The 21775-nt window shown below is 37.1% G+C and overlaps 1 long non-coding RNA gene across 1 annotated transcript; it reads left to right on the top strand.

Moving 5' to 3' along the window:
• The first annotated feature begins 346 nt into the window (after positions 1-346).
• On the top strand, positions 347-19398 carry LOC136159051 (uncharacterized). Its single transcript, XR_010661390.1, has 3 exons — positions 347-404; positions 13181-13313; positions 19336-19398. It is a non-coding gene; the product is annotated as an uncharacterized lncRNA (long non-coding RNA).
• The last annotated feature ends 2377 nt before the right edge of the window (positions 19399-21775 follow it).

Raw genomic sequence — 21775 nt, 5'->3', positions numbered from 1 at the left:
TATTTAAAAAAATTTTTTTATTTTTTCATTTATTTTTATTAGTTGGAGGCTAATTACTTTACAATATTGTAGGGGTTTTTGTCATACATTGACATGAATCGGGATGGGGAATACATGTAAATATTATTACTTTAATGGAAACTCAAGTTCCTCCTTTTCTTTGTGGACATCAGGAAGTGTTGGAAAATTCTTCCTTTGATTCTGTATTACTTTCTAGAGCATCTGGCAGCAGCCTCAGTAATCTCATACTGGTAAAGGAAACTTGAGAGACCTGGTCAAAGGAGAGAGTGGAGGCTCCGAGAATCTGCATGCCTTGTGTGATGGCGCACTACCAGGATCCCCGGCTCAGCAGAAGAGGACCGGATTTGAACTGAGGACGGAGTGGACAGTTCAACCTTCACCTTGTGAGGAACTCTTACATGAGATTCCGATTCACTCTGAGCCTGTTGCCTCTGGTGAAAAACTGGTGATTCTAGAAAGGCTCTGATGAGGATGAAAAAAGAGCTGTGTACATTTTGAAGTACTATGCATCTATGAAGTATGCAGATGGTAACACATAGGAAGAGCTTCTAATGTAGTTCTTTCTGGCTTTTTCTCCAAGTGAAATATTCAGCCAGGATCTGCTGCTGGATTCACTGCAGAGAAATGGTTCTGTGCCCATGAGTGTACACACACACACACACACACACACACACACATTTTATATGCATATGACTTCATATCCTGTCTACCTCTGTCAATGATAGCATAGCATACTGGAGTGAGCATGGACTGCTAGACCTGGGTTAAGATTCTAGCCCTGCTTCTTACTAGAAGGTTCTAGTAAGAAGCAGGGCTAGAACCTTGAATTTAGATAAGTTACTTAACATCTTTGAGCTTCAGTTAAATTTCTTCAACTCTAATACAGAGATAACACCCACCTAATACATCTTGGTACATGATAAGATTATGTATAAGTTTCCCAATAAATGGTAGGAGTAGTAGTTTTCATTATTTTTTGATCACCTTTGTTTTCCACAGCCCTGAGGTTCTGACTGGCTGTATGCCTCGAAAGATTCTACTGTTGGGGAACTTGGAATGATGCATGGATAACAATGGGCCGAGGGAGATTTTCAATTTTTGTCAATTTAGAACAAAGAAAATTTTAGCAAATATTTAACCCCACCATTAAAAATGTTTCCATCTAATTTGGGAACATTTAGTAGCTATAACCACTGAAACTGTTTTTACTGGAAAGGATAGATAAAAATGCTTAGCAGGCTGACAAATGCAGTAAATCTAATTTAACATTTTTAAGACAGAACTCTTGTCTGGGTAATGCCTATCATTTAGACTTTCATGGAGAAATAAATTTATATTTTATTTAGGATAAATATTATGAAGTCAATTAGGCCCAAAATGAAGCAATATATTGCTGGAGTATTTCACCTTGCTGGATTTGTCAGTCTCCTGGACTTCAGTATCATTTCCCCTATTCTGAATATACCCTAGTTTATTGTAACCACTCTTTTCTTATGGGCCATTTCTGTCTTGTTTTTTCTTTTAAATTGTTTCTTTTCCCAAGGTTCTGATGTTAGTGTAACATCTAACATAATTTGAATTCCCCTTTTGCATTTGGTTTTTAGCAATCACATCCAGATGTTGTTTGCATTATAGCCTAATTCTCATTCAATAAGGTTTGGATATTTCAGAATATTTTACTATCAAAAGCATCTTTCACATTCCTTTCAGATCACAGTGATTTATATTTTCCATAATCTATTTGACTCCAACATAGGGTCACAGCACTGAAGGGGACTTTAGAGGTCATTCAGTCCAATCTCCTGAGTTAGAGATGAGGAAACTGAACTCCTGGGAGACTTCGTGACCAGTGCTAGGAATACAGCCAACATTTAGCAAATCTAGGAAGAAACCGTGGATCTCATTTCCCCCAGGTCCCTGCAAGCTTGAATACTACATGGCTGATCATTGAAGTACTTTTGAACTTATTAAAAAACCATTTCTTTTATTTATACACAATATTCTAAATCCTATCCAGAAAGATGTTCCAAAATCCCTAAGAATAACTTCAAACTAAAGTTGTTCTATTGTGACTTTTCTTAAAATACATAACTTTTCAATCAAATCATTACTTGCATGCTTCTGAATTTGAAACAAACTTGTACTTCTTCAACTTCTGTGTTCTTTGAACATTTTAAACAAAGAAGTCAGATTTTAAGCAGTAAGTCTTTTCCATTTAAGTAGTTTCCGAATGTAAAGTCTGTAAATGGGGAGAAGTGAAGTCATCCATATATCATATGTCATTTAGGGGTATATGTAGAACTTTAATACTTTTCTCACTGGAAAAAGAAAGGTTTAAAATTTAATTCATGTGGAAAGGAAAAACCAAGAAGAACTAAACCTTCTGTTAAACAAGACCAAACAGAGTATAATTTAGAAAATGTATACTGTAAATGCTAGTGCATAAAATGCCTCCATTTTAATCACAATCCACTTTTGATTTAACTGGTATTGAAATAAGGAATGCAAAGGCAAGTTAAAAGTCTGTTGTTGTTTTTTTAAAATGGGATGTCTGCCAGTTACTAGTAATTGAGTAATTATTTTCCCCATAAGACACTCTGGCCCATTGGAATGTGGTTTAATATAATAATCAGATTCAAAGAAGTTCTGATGCCAACATTGTATGGAATTTGGTCATGATGTTCTTTTTGGTGACATACTAATCCCCCTTTTTTTGGCCATGCCTTGAGGCTTGTGGGTACCCTGACCAGGGAAATAACCAGGTCTTACCACTGCAAGAAAGTTTATAAATGACAAGGGAAGAAAGAACAGAGAGAACACCTCAAGGGACAGGTGGACCATGCCAAAGGAGGCAATGACCCCCAAGGACTGGGGTACAGAGTTTTTAAGGCAAGGTCATTTCATAATCCAAGGTGCCATTGATTGACAGTCTTGATAGACAGCTGCAGGTTATATAACAAGACGTTCTACCATGCATGTCCTTCCCATAATTCAGTCTGTTATAATTAGATGTATGTATTCATGGAATACTTAGGAACAGTTAATGAGTCCATTGTCTGCCAAAGATTACTTAAGTACAGGATAGTGTGACGTGTGTGTGTGTGTGCTAGAATAGGGAAAGTCCCACCAGTGGGCAGGTGGGGAATTATTCTGGTGCCCTGACTATTTTGGAGTGTTGGTGGGGGCATGTTAGGAGGAGGGCTGGTAAATTGCTGGTTGGGATTAGGCAGCCATTGGGTGTTGAGCTTAAGGGGCTGCCTGTCCATGCTCTAGCTTCCTGCCTACCAATACGATGTGCAAACAGTGCACTAAACCCTTCATACTATTATCCATCCCTTATCATTTCATTTAGTCCTCGTGAAAGCCCTTCAAGGTAGATACTGTTCTAGTTCCTTTTTCAGGAGGGTCATTAAGGATTAAAAAGGTTAATGGAAGTGTTCCAGGTTCTATAGCTAACATATGGTGAAGCTGAGCTTTGAATGCTGTCTGATTTTTTAAATTTTTTTTGGCTGTGTGGTCTTCCTTGATGCACCACTTCCCTCTAGTTGTGATGCGCAGGCTACTCATTGTGGTGGCTTCTCTTGTGGAGCATGGGGTCTAGGGTGCACAGGCTTTAGTAGTTGCAGCACCTGGGCTCAGTAACTGTGGCTCCCGGGCTCTAAAGCACAGGCTCAGTAGCTGTGGCACCTGGGCTTCATTGCCCTGCAGCATGTGGGGTCTTCTCAGATGAGGGATCAAACGCATGTCTCCTGCATTGGCAGGCGGATTGTTGACCACCGAACCACCAGGAAAGCCCTGGCATCTGATTTTTAGACCTGACAGTTTCAGCCCTTTAACACAATGGCATGTCTAGAGGGCCTTAACAGTTATTTCCCATGATCGACCTGTTTAGTTGGTTCTATGCTTTAATGTGAAAGTTGAATTATTTATATCTTCTTGGAATCACCTGGAAGTAGATTTTACTGTACCTAAGATTCAGTATCTTTTAGGTGTTTTTTGTTAAGCTGAGTGAACTGTGGCATGGAGAATTGTGACAACTGATTTCCAATTCTAGGTCTGTGCTCTTTCTGCAAAAATGGCCCAGGGGGTCACCCAAAGGTCCGGGAAGCTGAAGGTAGAAGTGTGATACATAGAACAGTATTTCAAAATCCTTAGCCCATGACTGTCAGCACAATTTCTAGCATAAGGAGATGATGTCATTTCTAGGGGGCTATGGACGTTGAACTTGTCCAACTGTCTGTGCCATGGATGTGCTTTATACTTTGAAGGTCTGGAGTGACAGTAGCACAAGAGTTGTAAAGCATGGGCTTCTGGTTTGGTCAGCCAAAACCATGTACTCCAACTTCACATGTCAGCCTATTGAACACATACAGTGAAAACTTTAGGAATTGGGTAGGGTTAAAGTTCTGCAATATCCAATATATGATTCAGACCTGGTACCACTAGTCTAAGCTATAGCTTGTTCTGGGACTTACAAACAAATTTTCAAATAAGTGGGAGTTTGAGAAATTTGAATAAATTGAGCTAGTCTATTAGTTTCTTGCCTCTAGATTGAAGGATCAGTACTAGTCTGAGAGTGGGCTCCTTGCAAAAAGATCAGTTATCAAAAATAATAGGCTATAGGGACTTCCCTGGTGGTCCAGTGGCTAAGACTCTGTGCTCCCAATACAGGGTGCTTGGGTTTGATCCCTTCTTAGGGAATCAGTTCTCACATGCCAAACTAACAGTTCACATCCCGCAACTAAGACCTGGTACACCCAAATAAATAACCAATTTTAAAAATTATAGGCTATAATTTACAGAATGATCTTGCTGCCTCACTATTTTATTATCTAATAAACAGCCTACCAGGCTCCTCTGTCCATGGATTTCCCAGGCAAGAATACTGGAGTGGGTAGCCATTCCCTTCCAGGTGATCTTTCCAATCCAGGTCTTCTGCATTGCAGGCAGATTCTTTACCACTGAGCCACCAGGGAAGCCCCAATAACCAGCATGTGTATGGAAAGCAAAACAAAACTTTGAGAAGAATACATTATATCCTCAATTTTGGCTATTCACCTTCACAAAGTAAAGATGCTAAAAGGTCTTCAAAGCCTTTCTTAACAGTGTTTTCTTGACTTATTTGACCATGAAAATACCCCTTTCAGTAACCATTGTTAACATGAAACTAGTATTCTGTGGGAGATGGCAAGGTTCATATGGGAACTCTTAGTTATGGAATGTGCATCTAGTTCTCTGACCAGGTTCATTCTGGTACAAAATGTCTACTTTCCCCATGTTCCATTGATTTCTTCTTGTTTTCTTTCTTTTTTTTTTCATTCTGCAAAATAATGAATCCCATATACCTATCACTTTGTAACAACTCTCTAGATTTTGCCATGTTCCTTTACTTATTTTGAGGGGGTAGTTTAAAGCAAATCCAAGGCAGCATAATGTTTTTATGTATTTATATCCTTGAATATTTCAATATGCTGTTGTAAACAAATATGAGATTTCTTTCTGTATTTCCCATGCCATTATCCCCTCTAGCAAAATTAACACTACTTCCTTACATAGTTGATATTCAGATTTTCTAAATAGTTTCCTTTCTCCATTATTAAATGTACAATTCAGGTGCTTTTCTATCCATAATTGTGCACCCATTACTGAAATCAATTTTTATTAACCCCTGAAGAAATCCTACTCTCCTTAGCCATCACCTCCAAATCCCCATATCCTCCCCAGCTTTAGGCACCAGTAACAGCAGACTGGTTCCAAATAGGAAAAGGAGTATGTCAAGGCTGTATATTGTCACCCTGCTTATTTAGCTTATATGCAGAGTACATCATGAGAAACACGGGCTGGAAGAAGCACAAGCTGGAATCAAGATTGCCGGGATAAATAACAATAACCTCAGATATGCAGATGACACCATCCTTATGGCAGAAAGTGAAGAGGAACTAAAAAGCCTCTTGATGAAAGTGAAAGAGGAGAGTGAAAAAGTTGGCTTAAAGCTCAACATTTGAAAAGTTAAGATCATGGCAACCTGTCCCATCACTTCATGGCAAATAGATGGGGAAACAGTGGGAACAGTGTCAGACTTTATTTTTGGGGGACTCCAAAATCACTGCAGATGGTGACTGCAGCCATGAAATTAAAAGATGCTTACTCCTTGGAAGGAACGTTGTGACCAACCTAGATAGCTTATTAAAAAGCAGAGACATTACTTTGCCAACAAAGGTCTGTCTAGTCAAGGCTATGGTTTTTCCAGTGGTCATGTATGGATGTGAGAGTTGGACTGTGAAGAAAGCTGAGTGCCGAAAAATTGATTCTTTTGAACTGTGGTGTTGGAGGAGACTCTTGAGAGTCCCTTGGATGGCAAGGAGATCCAACCAGTCTATCCTAAAGGAGGTCAGTCCTGGGTGTTCAATGGAAGGACTGATGTTGAAGCTGAAACTCCAATACTTTGGCCACCTCATGCAAAGAGTTGACTCATTGGAAAAGACCCTGATGCTGGGAGGAATTGGGGGCAGGAGGAGAAGGGGAGGACAGAAGATGAGATGGCTGGATGGCATCACCGACTTGATGGGCATGAGTTTGAGTAAGCTCCAGGAGTTGGTGATGGACAGGGAGGCCTGGCATGTTGCGATTCATGGGGTCACAAAGAGTCAGACACAACTGAGCGACTGAACTGAACTGAATCTACTTTGTTTCTGGAGATATGCCTATCTGAGACATTTTGTACAAACAGAATAATATGTAGTTGCTCATGTCCAACTCTTGTCACTTAGCATGATTTCATTCTTCATTCGTGTTGTACATGTATTGGTACTTCATTATTTTTTATGGTCAAATAATATTCTATTGTATATATATATATATATATATACACCACACACATATTATTCATTTGGGTGAATTCTTTTTTGAAAAAAAAAAAAAAGACTTTATTACAAAGATTTCAAACATATGCAAAAAAGAGAAGAGTATAACCCACTCCCAAATAGAATCTCATCATTCCCACAATTATCAACTTCTGACCCATCTGGTTTCATCCATATTTCAGCATTCCCTTGCTCTCTAGGTTATTTGAAACAAATCCAAGACATATCATTTCATCCGTAAGTACTTCAATATATATTTGTAAACGGTAAGATCTCCTTTAAAAGATATCATCAGTATCACACCTAAAAAATGAACAATAATTCCTAATTCCTTCAGATATATGGTTCACTGATGTCTTAATGTTTCACAACCATATTTGTCTTCCTATATTAGATTGATTTACTTAGTGGATATTAAAATTGTCAAAGTCAATAGATTTGTACAGGAACATTTATTATGCTAGAGGCTAATAGCATAATATACCATAATAAATGCTATTATTCTCTTTTTCTATGAAATTGTAAGACTTCAAGTCTTATGTGTAAGACATGATAACAGCTATCACATTTAGAATCTACCTCTGTCTGTCATTCTTGGATCCCCAAATGCCCTTCCCCAGGTTTAGAGGTATTTAGAGGTACATGAGCACGGAGGCCAGAGAGAGATCAGAATGCTAAGATCTGACAGAGACAAGCTGTCCCAAGACCTCATGGATTGGAGCAAGGTGCTGTTGATCTGCCATAGAAAGAATGATCTGCCAGCCAAGAATCCTTTCTATACACCTGGGTCATAGAGTGTAGTTTGTGCCCAGGTCATACCACTAGGGTAGAAGCAGTACCACTAGCTTGGTGGGAAATGAGTGAAAATCAAAGTTCCAAGTATGATACAATCTGTTCTCTTAGGCAAAATATCTGGAACTCACTGAGTTTATCAATGTTTACTTCTGTTGATATTTTTTCCTTTCTTACTTTCTTGGAGAAAAATTGTACTATTTATCATTGAAATCATAATTTAATCTTTAAAATAATTTTAAAGTTATTTTGATGCCTAGAAATTTGTGTTTATGGAATCTGCATGAATAGAGGAACTATTCTTCTACTCTTTTATTGAATGGTTATATGTTTTTAGAGTGTTTTGTCCTACAATAGAGCAATGGACTTAACTGGTGGCAGATTTAACAGATGTTTTGGTGTATGTGTGTGAGTCAAATTAGTGTTTTCATTTCAAAATTTTGTATTACTGAGGTGTATGGTATTAAGTGAATGCCGAGGATGAAAGAAGTATGGCACTGAGTGTGAAATGTCAGCAGCTAGTTAATTAGGATGTTGGTCTAGAGCAGTAGTTGTTAAGCATCTGTCTTTAGGTACATTTTAGGAACACTTGAAACCTATAAAGTAGCATGCATGTAAGCAATTAGTATGTTCATCTGAACTTAGATTTTTGTCTTTGTGAGGGTTCATAGTTTCAGTTTTCCCGAAAAGTCTGTGCCCTTTCCTCTCTGGGAGATTATAAATAAGTGATGTGTGAGGGTTTGATAAGAGGAGCCAGTGCAGTTCTTTGACATCATGTTTTTTCCCCCTCCCGTATGTGATCTTATCTAATCAGAAACTTTAAAAGGCCAGGCAGAGATCAATATTTGTTGAGTGAATGAAGTTAACAAATAGCTGCTTCTCTTATTTTACTCAAGTTTTTGATATTTTGGCTGAGCAGTAATTATTCCTTGATTACTCCATTGAAGACTCCACTGGCACCTTAACTGTTCGATAAGAGGCATAAACACAGGGAGAAGTTTGTATGTCCCATTTGAGACTCAACACTTCCAGAGGCCCATTATCCTAGTAGACCATCACTAATGTGGAAGAGCATAAGTAGTAGATTTAAATGACAGATTATAGAGTTACTTTTAAGGATGCAGTTGTGTGGCTTTGTATTTGTGTCTGAGGAAATGCAGGAGATCATTTAAATTCACAGAAGATGTGTTTGGCATGCTCTAAACAGCTTGGATCCATCCATCCGCTTTCCATTAACCTTCTTAGAAAGATGAACCCTCACAAATGAAAAGTATTTTGTGATCTAATGAGCTGTTATTTGGAGAAACCCAGAATAGAATCAGATTCTGCAGTTGATAGTTCCTTGGAGATTGTTATTTGTGTAATTCTATGTTTTATTAATTCTGGTCTCTCTACTTATTAGGAGGGAAGGAATTTTTATCCCTAAAAAGCAAAATGTGATACCCTTAAAGCAGTTGAATGTAGATAATATTAAAAGATTAACACTGGCCATTTTAAGGGATCTACTGAAGTTTTCACATTGACACTAAAAATTGCTTTGTCTCTTACCAGTAACAGTTGCGTCCAGGGTGTCCAGCTTCTGGTTGAAGCTGTTGACCCAATCACAGGGGTTCTGTAATACAGAACACTATCCTGAGAGAAGATTAATTACAGATTAGAACAGGAAATGGAGATTGTTCTATTTCAAACCACTGGGTAATTTCCCTTCACTAGAGTATCAGCATTTAGTCAGAATATTTATGGGACAAGTGACCTGGTGTTCTTAAAGGTCCTTGTGGGGAGCAAGATAGATCTACATCTTCTTTGAAAAAGGCAGTCTAAAAACAAGGGAATAATCTTTTTCAAGCACCCGCCACAATTTGCATTTTGGAACCAAGAGAAGGAAAATTCATTTAAAATAGATTATCTGATGACAAGGAGTCAGACTTATGAAAAGAATATTTAAGCTTTCTACCAATGGAAGGAAGAATAAAACACACTTTTTACCCAGAGCATAATCTTAGTGAAATTAAACATGTATAATGATTATACTTCAAACATGTCAAGAGGCCCTATAATAACAATGAGGTCACAAATGTAAAAGACAGGAAAAATAATGATCTCAGCAAAGAGGATATATATGCATATATATACTTGTATTTATACACTTTGGAAATTTTTTGCCCTATTAAGTTAATTTGTTGTAATACAAATAAGTAAGATAAATATTAAGGAAACATTAGTTCCAAGTTACTCCTGAGTAAAAACAAGACACAATATTTAAGTATGCCATGAGCATCACAGATCTCCAATACATATCCTGATGAAGATGATGATAAAATATTTGCCTTAATACATTTTAGAAAAATTCAGATTTAGCATTTTCTTTTGCAACTAAACTGAATTCCCCAAAATTCTGTTTTCTGCTTATATTTAGATATGTTTTCATAAGTGTGGCTGCCCAGAGAAAATATAATAGACCCAGAAATCAAATTCTGAATAGTGTATTGGGAAAAACAGCTGACTAGGAGTTAATCATCCTAGATATTTATTCTTCCTCTACAGTTAAACTACTGGTCTGACCTCAGGCAGGTGGTTTAATCCCTTTGAACCTGGACTGTCTGAGCTATACAATGAATTAGTTGGACTAGATTTTTTAAGTCTCCTTTTGGTTCTAATAAAGATAAAATTCTAAATTGCTCTGTGAGTTAAATCAACATTGCCAATCTGGTTAATTCTGGGCCTCCAGCCTCTTTAAAATGGAGAACAGTTTATGTGAGTTATTTTTTTAGAAAAATAAATTCATCTCTTCTTCTTTCCACTTTGCCTTTGAACACAGTTTCAGATTTTTCATCTGTATGGTGGCATTGTGGGCCTATTTATTTTTCCAAAGACCTTTTACTCTGATTATTTGATAAGAAACAATATTTTTTTCCAAAGGTATTGAGTTATTCCCTTGGTTTGTATTAGAATAGATAAGTCCTTCGAGTTTTTTAAACGAGTTTACATTTTCATTCCATCTCTTTGATTCAAGTTTGAAGGGTTTCTATTTTGGCTATTTTATCTCTCTGCCCCTAGGAAAGCCAGACTTTAAGTTATCCCTAAGGTATCACTGGCAGCATTCCACACCATCTGTAATGTATAAATATATTCAGTTATTCAGTATATTCCAACTTAGCTAGCTCTAGTAATTTTATATTATTGGAGTCTTTGAGGAGAAAGGCATTCATTCTCTACTGATTTATTCCTTACTGTTAGTTCTGAACTTTTGATTCAACTGACAAGTAATCTAATACAGAAACAAAACCCTAAACTTTTTTGCAATGAATTAAGTAACAGAAAGTTCTGGAGTCCATTCATTGTTCTTATTGCAGTTGACTGGTTGAATACATTTGAGCACCCTTGGCAGATTCCAGATTTGAATTTAGGAGACTTAAGGCAGGTCAAATCACTCTCAATAAAAGGTGCTTGTCTTTGAATCTCTTCACTGATAAAACCTTTTATTCACCTTCCTGACACAGTATATCCCATTAGTTTCTTTGACTATTTCTTCTCTGTTTAAAATTTTCTCCTTTCTTTACTTTTTCTATTGATAGAATGAAAGAAAACACACCTTCCTCCCACCTATATATGGCTCCAAAAATTTTATTTTTAAATTTAAATATTGAATATGAATTTTTTGAACTTTCATACAAGCACAGACAGCTCCACCTACATGAGAGCTTGTAAATACAGAAATGCTTAGTTGCTATAGATGTCCTCTTGTAAGTATGAACTCTGAGCCAAGGAAGAAGTATATTGGAAAATAAGGTTGTGGAAAATATCAATGATGGGAAGGCAGACAAGAATTTTAATACTAGCTCTCTCATCACTAGTTATATGACCTTGAGAATGGCTTAACCATTTTTAACATCAGTTTTTGTCATCTGTAAAATTTACTTGCACAGTAGGCTTTCAAATTAGAAATGATTATTTTTAAGAACTTCATGTGTATTTAGCAGGCTTCTCAGGTAGTACTAGTGGTAATGAAGTCACCTGCCAATATAGGAGACTTAACGAGACAGGGGTTTGATCCCTGGTTTGGGAAGATCCCCTAGAGGAGGGCACTTGTGCTTGCCTTTGGATAGCATACAGAACACTCAGAAGATATGACTGTCCTCAAGAGTTTACAATTTAGTTGAAGTTTAGAGTTTGCTCAGATATACTGCAGTAGGCTTCATATAGCATTCATTCATTCATTCACTCATTTATTAACACATTTATTCAACAAGTGTTTCTTAATGCCAAATATTATCCTTAGGATGGGGTAAATCAATGAGCAGAAATACCTATCTTGAAACTATGAAAATTTACAATTATAACTTTTTTTTTCCCCTATATAGGCATAGCACAATTGTATTAGAATCATCATGAAGACACTTTGGCTCCATGTTGCCTTCATTTAAATCTCAAATCTGTCATCTACTATCTGGTTATTTCTAGGCAAGTTATATGAGCCAAATATCTTCATTTGTGAAATAACACATAGTGTGATTGAAGATTAAATGAGTTAGCATACATAAAGTATATAGAATAATTCTTGACACATAGGAATTACTTTGGACCAATAAAATGAACCATTAAAATGTTAAATTTATTGTTGTTATTGTTATTAGGCACAATTTTCCAGGTATCAGATTCTTATTTTTCCTTTAGGGAACAACTTCCCTCATCTCCAAGTTTTGGCCTTCATGTGCATTTATGACTTAAGCTTAAGATAAGAGCATAGTTTGTTTTCCTTAGTCATGGTGATTGGTTGAGTTAGGGCAGAAGCAAGTCAATCAAGTTCAATCAAAGTCCTTTTTGGGGCTTTTTAGATGAATGTTCTCTTTTCTAGTAGAAGTGAACCTGAGTTGATGTAGCCCTAGACTTCCCAGTGACCTTGTCACTACTTGGAGCCATGATAGCTCAGTTGGTGAAGAATCCGTCTGCAATGTAGGAGACCCCAGTTCCATTCCTGGGTCGGGAAGATCCACTGGAGAAGCATAGGCTACCCACTCCAGTATTCTTGGGCTTTCTTTGTGGCTCAGCTGGTAAAGATCTGCCTGCAATGCGGGAGACCTGGGTTCCATCCCTGGGTTGGGAAGATCCCCTGGAGAAGGGAAAGGCTACCAACTCCAGTATTCTAGCCTGGAGAATTCTATGTCCATCGTGTCACAAAGAGTCGGATACAACTTAGTGACTTTCACTTTCACTTTCAATGAAACTGTCTGGGCACAGGGCAGAACAGGAAGTTGGAGATAAAACAGACACTAATGATAAAAGATCAAACAGTACAAAGACTTTTCTCCTGAAATTTCAGTTTTATGTGAAATTACTGATTACAGTTTCCTTGTCCCATTTTCTTTTTAGTGTGTGACCAATTTAAGCAGAGTTAGTTTATATTTCTTGCAAGTAAAGAAGCCTAACTCAGTAACCGACTCAGAGATTGATAGAGATTTATGATGATGAAATCTCCTCTCTTCCTTTTTCCCTCCATCAAATAGAGTTGTCTTATGCTGCTTAATCATTTGCTGAAGTTTCCCTTTTGGGTGGAAGACTGTAATCATCTTCTCTTGGACTAGAGCGTTATGGAGATCTACCTGAGGTGGCCAGAGAATAGTCAGGAGAAATGACAAGGTAAAGAAATCTGTAGACTAATTCGATTGTGGGTCAATGGTGTCCTTTTGTACCTGGAAAAGAGGAAAATTGAGCTGTGCAAGTTTCTTTCTGTGTATGTGGCAATATGAGAGATTTGGCATATTTATTCTACCAAAACTAACCAGATTAAAGAAGGACAATCAATTATGCCATGAAATTAAATATATGGTTACAAATTTTAGCTAAGTGGTATGAGGGGAAAAGATAGAGTGCAGATATTAGAGCAAGTAACCAGAGCATTGTCTCATTCTTTCATGCTCAGGATATGAACAAGGTCAGCAACTTTCAGAAAGGGGCATGTGATATGCTTAGTCTCTGACTGGCTTCATTGTTAGCATTATTACTAAAACCAACTGAAATCAAAACAAAGGAAGCCATCACTAATAGTACAACTGATCAGCACTGATAGCATTCTGATTAAGTATTTGCCACATGAAATTCACTGGACTTCTCACTCCATGTATGGGGGTAAAACTCAAGAACCCTTCCTACTTTCTCCAAAAGTTCTTGGGGTTGGGAACTTGGGTTTCTCTAACTCTGATCACTTTCTTCTATTGATTTTTTTTTTTCTTTTAAATAACTGTCTCTGAGGTTTTCGTCATTGACTTGTCACAAGTCAGTGCTTCTTTGGTTTTTTATCAGACGACTAAGGATACAAAATGCAGTGTAAAAGAGATTTGTGCAAAAGTTGAGTGTGTGTGCAGAACTGAGCCAGTACATAGAACAGGGAACATTTTACATTTGCATTTTTGCATGATAAATGTCTTTCATATGGATACACAGCATCCATGGTCCATTAAAAATTTCTCAGCTGTTCTTGTTGGCTGTTATTCTTCTTGCTGCCATGGCCTCCAAACCTCCATCTTGCTAGTTTTCTTCTCTTCCCTCTACCTTAAGCACTTTCCTTGCCTGGGCAATCTGCTAGAAATTTGTTGTTTAATACTTAGAACCACCTATGAATGACTTCTATTATTAATGTCAGGGAAATAAATCTGACCTACTAAAATAATTTGGGCTTAAGAATTAGCAGTGCACATTGAGGCTAGGGAAATTATTTGGTCTAGTATGTCAACATCTGATAGAGTAGCCAGAAGACTTGTACCTTCCTGACTTTTAGGTGAACTGGTAGAACATAGTATGTGTGTGTGAGGAGGAGTGCAAGGAGAAATGGAGGTTATCAAAAATGTAAAAAGAATCTTTAAAAAAGACTTTTTGAGTATTTTTTAAATAAAGTTTGATTTGTAGATTTATATATAGAATAAACTAGTTAGGAAAATAATTCAAAATCTAGGGACAGATGCCAAGAGATGGAAAGAAAACTCTTCTTCCTCCTCCTCCTTCATGTTTGTCTTCATATAAGAGCCATAGCTTGCTAATTCCTTTTCTTTTAAAGACTATACATTCAAGGTGCATCACATTCTTATAAGACAATTAGTTCTAATTTGTTGTGCGTGATAAGTCACTTCAGTTATGCCTGACTTTGTGCAACCCTATGGACTGTAGCCTGCCAGTTTTCTCTGTCCATGGGATTCTCCAGACCAGAATACTGGAGTGGGTTGCCATGCCCTTCTCCAGGGAGTTTTGAATCAGGGAGACTTTATTATTTACATGGGATAGAGAGGAGGAATTTCTTCTACCAAATTTCTCCTATCTAATGTTAAATCGTAATATTTATGTTGAAGTAAATATTCTGCACTTTTAAATTTATTCCCCAAATGAGATAGATGAGAACTTATTTATAATAATGATGATAATAACAATGGGAACTATTTCTCACGCTTTTATTGTATGGCAGGCCCTTGACTTTATGTAAGCATTATCTCATTTAAGTTTTCCAGTAATTCTGCAACAGAGATTGTTATTACATCTCCATTTTTATAACTGAAGAAAAGGAAAGAGCTACAGAACAGTTACAAACATACTCAAGGTCACATCAAGCCTATTTGTGGTCAAACTGTTATTTGTGTAGTGAAGTCTGGCATTGCAAGGATTTTGTTCCTTAGATGCTTGCTGGGAGGCTTGGAAGCATGATTCTGCATGCTCCCATGGTTGATTCTCTTGGAATTTGGTATTTGTATCATCAGCTAGTGAGGTGATCACTATCAAACCTTTCTTTTCTGTTTTATAGTTAATGTTTCCATTTTAAAGAACTGAGATAAAGGAGAAGGAAAAAAAAAACTTGTCACACAAGAATATAATCATAAAAAAATTTTTTTTAAAGTTCCTTAAGGATAAATAATAAGCAATGCAGAAATCTGAGGAACAGATATGCTGACTGACTTGCTCAAGGTCAAACAGATAGTTACATAAACACATTTTCCTTTGTCAAAGACGTTCAGTGTTTTAAGTAACTAATTTATTTTAATGTTGGGAGATCTCTATAAATCTTCCTGTATTACTTAGATAAATAATTTTCCACTAAAATTGTTTTTTCAGTAATTTTGTTTGGCTATTTTAATGGGTGTTTTTCATAATCTCTAACGCTGAATTTCTCATCAATTCAGCCCTCCAGATTTTATTAGGTTTTGCGTGCTTGGGAAATAACACCATCAAAACAGAGTTATCTTCACATATGCAAGACAATTATGTTGATATATCATGTGCTGTATTTTAATTTCAAAATTATTGCCTCATTGTTTTCTCCTAGAGCCCAGTTTTATTTCTTTCCTCTTATCGTTAAAGGTACAGGGACAAGTAATTCACCCTTTAAAAAAGAAGAGAAAAGAAAAGGTTTGTTTAAAAAAAAAAAGTAGCTAGAAAAATCTCCCACAGAGTGAGTTCCCACAGTGTTATGGAGGATGTAAATTTAGCCCAGTGTGATTCAAACAATCAAGTTAGGAATTTTAATTTAATGGTTTGTTCCTTTGAATTGTTAGACGCTCACCTCATTGTGCAAGTTGTGTTTGAATTGGAGAAAATTAAACTAAAATGTGTTGAATTTGCCCCAATCAGGTTATTCTGGGAGGTCTGATTCACAGGCTGAGTGATGGACTAGAAAGAATGAATCAACAAACAAAAGAAAAGGAGGCTTAAATTATTTCACTTTAATAATGACTGTATTATCTCTCAATATTTTAAAATTTAAGTATTTGTTTTTTGTGATGGCAGTATCATTTCAGCAGTTTAAATAGGCTTGGGGAATTATCTTATTTTCATTTCAGCACAACCCAGAATCCCATGGTATGTTGGTCAGAAACCTCAATCGCTCACAGATTAAAGGGTTTGTGAATCAGTTTCTGCCGAACTGGCTTGGCTGTGGCAAATAAAATGCTGGAGGAGAAAAAAATGTTGGATGAAAGAACAGACGAGAATGAGCATCAAGTTTTGTTGTTGTTGTTGTTGTTAACGATATCTTAGGGAATAGTCCAATAGGCCAAATGGATCTAGACATCATGGCTCATGTTTGGAATTACAATAATATGATTTGGTTTAAAAACCCAAAAAACAACAAAAAAACAACCCAGCACTTTCTTGGAAAGTAAGAAAACACTTTTAAAAAGCCCATCAATGGAAAAGGGACTTGATTATAAGCCTTTTTACATGTTTACCCATAAAGAGAGAAATGTTAATAGAGTGAGCCCTTTACAAGTAAAATGGAGTTCTTACCTTTCAGAGACTTTAAAAGTTAGACCTGATGGGGACCTTAAGGCCACATGCATTGTTCAACTGCATTTCAAAGATGTTGAGACTATAGCTCAGACATAGCATGTGTCATGCCAAGGGTCACAGTGGTACTGGCTGAGTTAGAAAAGGTATTTCCTTTCTTTTCATGTCATTATGTTTTCCTGATTTCCTCTTGTGAGCACTTACATCTCAAATAATTGTCATTGCCCTTGAGTCCTTTTCCTTGAATTTAATGTTGGTGTTAGTTTACAGCACGTGCCTCTGCCCTTTGAAGTAATCATAGCCATTGCCATACATTATGGTGGCGTAATTATTCCAATCACAAGCACTGATAATACATTAGCTCAGGATCTTTTCACCACCACAGTAAGACTTATCCCTCTGTAGGCAGATCCAGCTCCTTTACTGTGGTAACTGAGCCAGAAGTGTGCTTCCTCAAAGTTGGAGGAAAGGCACTGACAAGGGTTAGCAAAAGCATATGGTGCTACATACCTCATTGCAAGCCTTTGTGAAAGGCACGTCTCACAAGTGGATGAAACATGTTGATGTAAAACAATTAGGCCATGTGGAACAAAGCAAACATTTGAATGGAGATGGGTTATCAGTGCAGTTCCTGCCTTCCTTCAGAAGGCAGGAAACTTGTTTTACTGAAGAGCTAAATGGCTTCAAGTCCTTAGACTTCTCCAAGGATATTTCTTCATCTGTAAATACAGGGTTTGGATTAGGTTATTACTAAAGTCGCTTTGTATTCTAGCAAACTCCTTAATATGCAGGTAGCCCTGTTAGCATGTTTGAAGCACAGGAAGAATTAATAAAATGATATAGACTGATAATTTTTTTGATCCTGGTTGCAATATTTCTTTCAGCTAAGATTAACTTCATTTGTATGGTTTTCCCTTACAAAAATTGGAATGCTTTTCAGTTTAATGTGTGTTAACAACCTATTTGTTCAGTGTTTAGAATAGTAATTTTGGGAAATACTTTCCAGAATCCTCAAACAAATAATCCTTAAGCACCAACTGAGTGCAGATACTCTTGGCACTCACACCACAGAGTTTGGTTGGAGTCCTCGGGGGGCACTTACAGTGCTGTTGAAGAGAGCAGAATTGGGATTGAGGGCACATTTAATTAAATGACAAATGAGTGACCTAGAGAATAATTACAGTTTGTAGCCTGCTTTTATCTAATCACTTAATTTTCCTGTATTGAGGATTTGTGATCTTTAAATTCTCTTTTTCATGGTTTAAACAAATCTATTAAGAGTTGACTCATAGCAGTGAATAACTATCTTCTTGTTTTCTTTGAGATAATTCTGATTAAAAAAGAAATCCCTGGCATTTGAGTCCAGTGATGAAGGCTATGGGAAAGAAATAATCCCAATAATTATATCTAAAGAAATATGTGTTATGTATAGCTTTGTTTTTGGCTAGGCTAACACTGTTCTCAAATCACGTGCAAATTAAAACAGAGCATGTAGAATGATTAGCTAAGATGATACATAGTCACTGAATAACATTCCAGACACTGCAACACTGCTAGTCACCTGTGTCATCTATTTGCTCCTCCCTTACCCCTTGCTTTTAAAAATAACTAAATATCTCCAATTTCACTTGACGTGGCAATGTATATGACTTTAAAGATTACATTTACCAATTTCTCTTGAAGCAGAGGTAGCCAGCCATATGATATAATCCTATTCAATGAGATACATGAATTACATGTTTGGACTCCTGTAAAGCTCAGTAAAGTTAAGGAAGAGGCTGACCCAAATGGCAAATGCTCTTTGCTTTCATCCTTCTCCTTTTCTGAGATGTGGATGCAGGGCTGGATGTCAGACAGCCATATTGAATTCAAGAGGTATTTCTGTGAATAACACATTCTAAGTCTGGCAGTGCATAGACCTGGATTGAGTCTCAGTTCCAGGTGATATTTGAGACACCATACCAGTCTTGGATTCCTTTCCTTTAGGCTTCTCATTCAGTAAAGAACCTAGGACTCCTAATTTGTTTAAGCTATTTTGGGGTGATTGCTTCTCTTATTGTGGCTGAACACATCTGAAGGGATGTGATTATATAGTAAGTGCAAAGTGCTAATCTTACTAGTACATATAAAGATTTATAAGAGTTTAATAAGTTCTCCTGATGTAAGTATATTAATATATATATGGTATGTATCAATATATGGTATATATATAAATGATATATAGTTTATGTATTTAATCAGTATAGATCATGATTATCTACCTACCTATCTACGTAGTGATGGGTATGATTCTCACAAACTCCATGAATATGGAAGAAGAGAGTGATCTGACTGATGTCTAAGAAGGCTTCCTGGGAGAGGGTATTTTTTTAGACTTTCTGTTTTTCTTTGTCAGGGTGAGTATGTTGTTGCAGACAAATGGAAACTGGAAAGACCTGGAGCAGAGGAACAACTTGAGTCATACTGCAGAGATTCTCTACTGTGGTCTCACCAGCTCATCAGAGATATTTAAAATGGTAGAGAATGTTTTAAAACTGTCTCAGTTCATTCTGGTATAGATCACAAAGTTGGCTTGAGCTGGAAGTTTCAATTAAAGTTGCATATTTCATGTGATTTCCAAATCAGCTTGCTTCCTGATTAACCTCATAACTGGGCTCATATATTACAGTCTGTAAGGAGAGCCACAGGGGAGCAATATGAGGAGAAGAGAACCAAACCTCATTTCTGTTCTTGGTCATCTGGCTTCTTCTATGTCTTAACTATTAATCCAATAGGAAGTCACAGGTAAGCTTGACAGTTAAAATGAACCTGAGAAAAATCGTGATCAACTGTGTCCTCCTTTCAAGTTAGTACACATAAGTTATCTATAGGTGACATTCAGCTATGTATAGTCATTTGGATATCAGCCAAGTTCATTTAGATATCTCACACACAAGTACATATTCAGATGTTTCCTTTTGGAATCCATGTAAATGAGTGAATTAAATTCCATGTCTGAGCTTCTATTGCCAGAATCTTGATTTTTACCTCAAGTTCTTCTTTGGGGAAGGTCTGCTTTCCATGGCCAATTTTCTAGTTTGTTTCTTGTATTCATCTGACTTTACAAGATATGTGCTTTTACATGTATGTTATTGCATCAGTCTGGAACAAGAATGCTCAATACATGGCAAGTATTGTACCCCTTTACTCCCTTTCCATACAGGTAACCATATTGTTCACCCCTGGGACTCAGTGCGTTTTCCCACTGAAATTACGCTCCTTTAAGATCTTCAACAAAGATCTTGTTGCAAGGGTGGCAACAAAAATATTTGAATTGACATTCAAGATGAAAGTCATGTGCCAACCACTGAATAGATGTGAAGCCTGGTACACTTTTCCTTGGCTACAAGGTTGTGCTAAAGCCTTGTGTATCCTGAGATATGCCTTTATCTTAGGAAGTCTGAGTTTCTCTTTGAAGGGCATGAGGGATGTTCTTCTTGGAGATGGCATCACAAAAAGTTTGTGTCTTGTTAAGGTCTTAAACTTGCCTAGATCCATAATCCATGCAATCTACTCAGTACTGGTAATGAGTTGGTAATCTCATTTGACTTTCCTGTTTCATAAATAGGAAGGTGTTTCTTTTGAAGTAATGAGAAAAACTGATAAAATATTCCCATAAAATGCAGCTTCATGTTGCTGTTTTTCAGTCACTAATTTGTATCTAACTCTTCTGACCCCATGGACTGCAGCCTGTGAGGCTTTCATGTCCTTCACTATCTCCCAGAATTTGCTTAATCTCATGGCCACTGAGTCAGTGAAGCTATCCAACCATCTCATTATGTATTGAGTCCTGCTCAATTTATTGACCTCCTGCCCTCAATCTTTCCCATCATCACAGTCTTTTCCAATGAGTCAACTCTTCGCATCAAGTGGCCAAAGTATTGGAGCTTCAGCATCAATTCTTCCACTGAATATTCAGGGTTGATTTTCTTTAGGATTGACTGGTTTGATATTCTTGCTGTCCAAGGGACTCTCAACAGTCTTCTCCAGCACCACAACTTGAAAGCATCAGTCCCTCAGTGCTCAGCCTTCTTTATGGTCCAACTCTCACATCCATACATGACTACTGGAGATATCATAGCTTTGATTACATGGAGCTTTGTCAGCAAAGTGATGTCTCTGCTTTTTAATATGCCCCACCCAGTAACACTGAAGAAGCTGAAGTTGAATGGCTCTATGAAGACCTACAAGACCTTCTAGAACGAGCATCCAAAAAGATGTCCTGTTCATTATAGGGGGCTGTAATGCAAAATTAGGAAGTGAAGAAACACCTGGAGTAACAGGCCTTGGAGTACAGAATGAAGCAAGACAAAGGCTAACAGAGTTTGCTAAGAGAACACACTGGTCATAGCAAACGCCCTCTTCCAAGAACACAAGAGAAGACTCTACACATTGACATCGCCAGATGACCAACACCAAAATCAGATTGATTGTATTCTTTTCAACCAAAGATGGAGAAGCTCTATACAGTCAGCAAAAACAAGGCCGGGAGCTGGCTGTGGCTCAGATCATGAACTCCTTATTGCCAAATTCAGACTTAAACTGAAGAAACTGGGGAAAACCACTAGACCATTTAGGTATGACCTAAATCAAATCCTTATGATTATACAGTGGAAGTGAGAAATAGATTTAAGGGACTAGATCTGATAGAGTGCCTGATAAATTATCGATGGAGGTTTGTGACATTGTACAGGAGACAGGGAGGAAGACCATCCCCAAGAAAAAGAAATGCAATAAAGCAAAATGGCTGTCTGAGGAGGCCTTACAAATAGTTGTGAAGAGAAGCAAAAAGCAAA

This window comes from Muntiacus reevesi, chromosome 2 (assembly GCF_963930625.1).
Source record: "Muntiacus reevesi chromosome 2, mMunRee1.1, whole genome shotgun sequence".
In the NCBI taxonomy this organism is placed as follows: domain Eukaryota; kingdom Metazoa; phylum Chordata; class Mammalia; order Artiodactyla; family Cervidae; genus Muntiacus; species Muntiacus reevesi.
The sequence above is the reverse complement of the archived record's forward strand: the minus strand, read 5'-3'. Positions and strand labels throughout refer to the sequence as shown.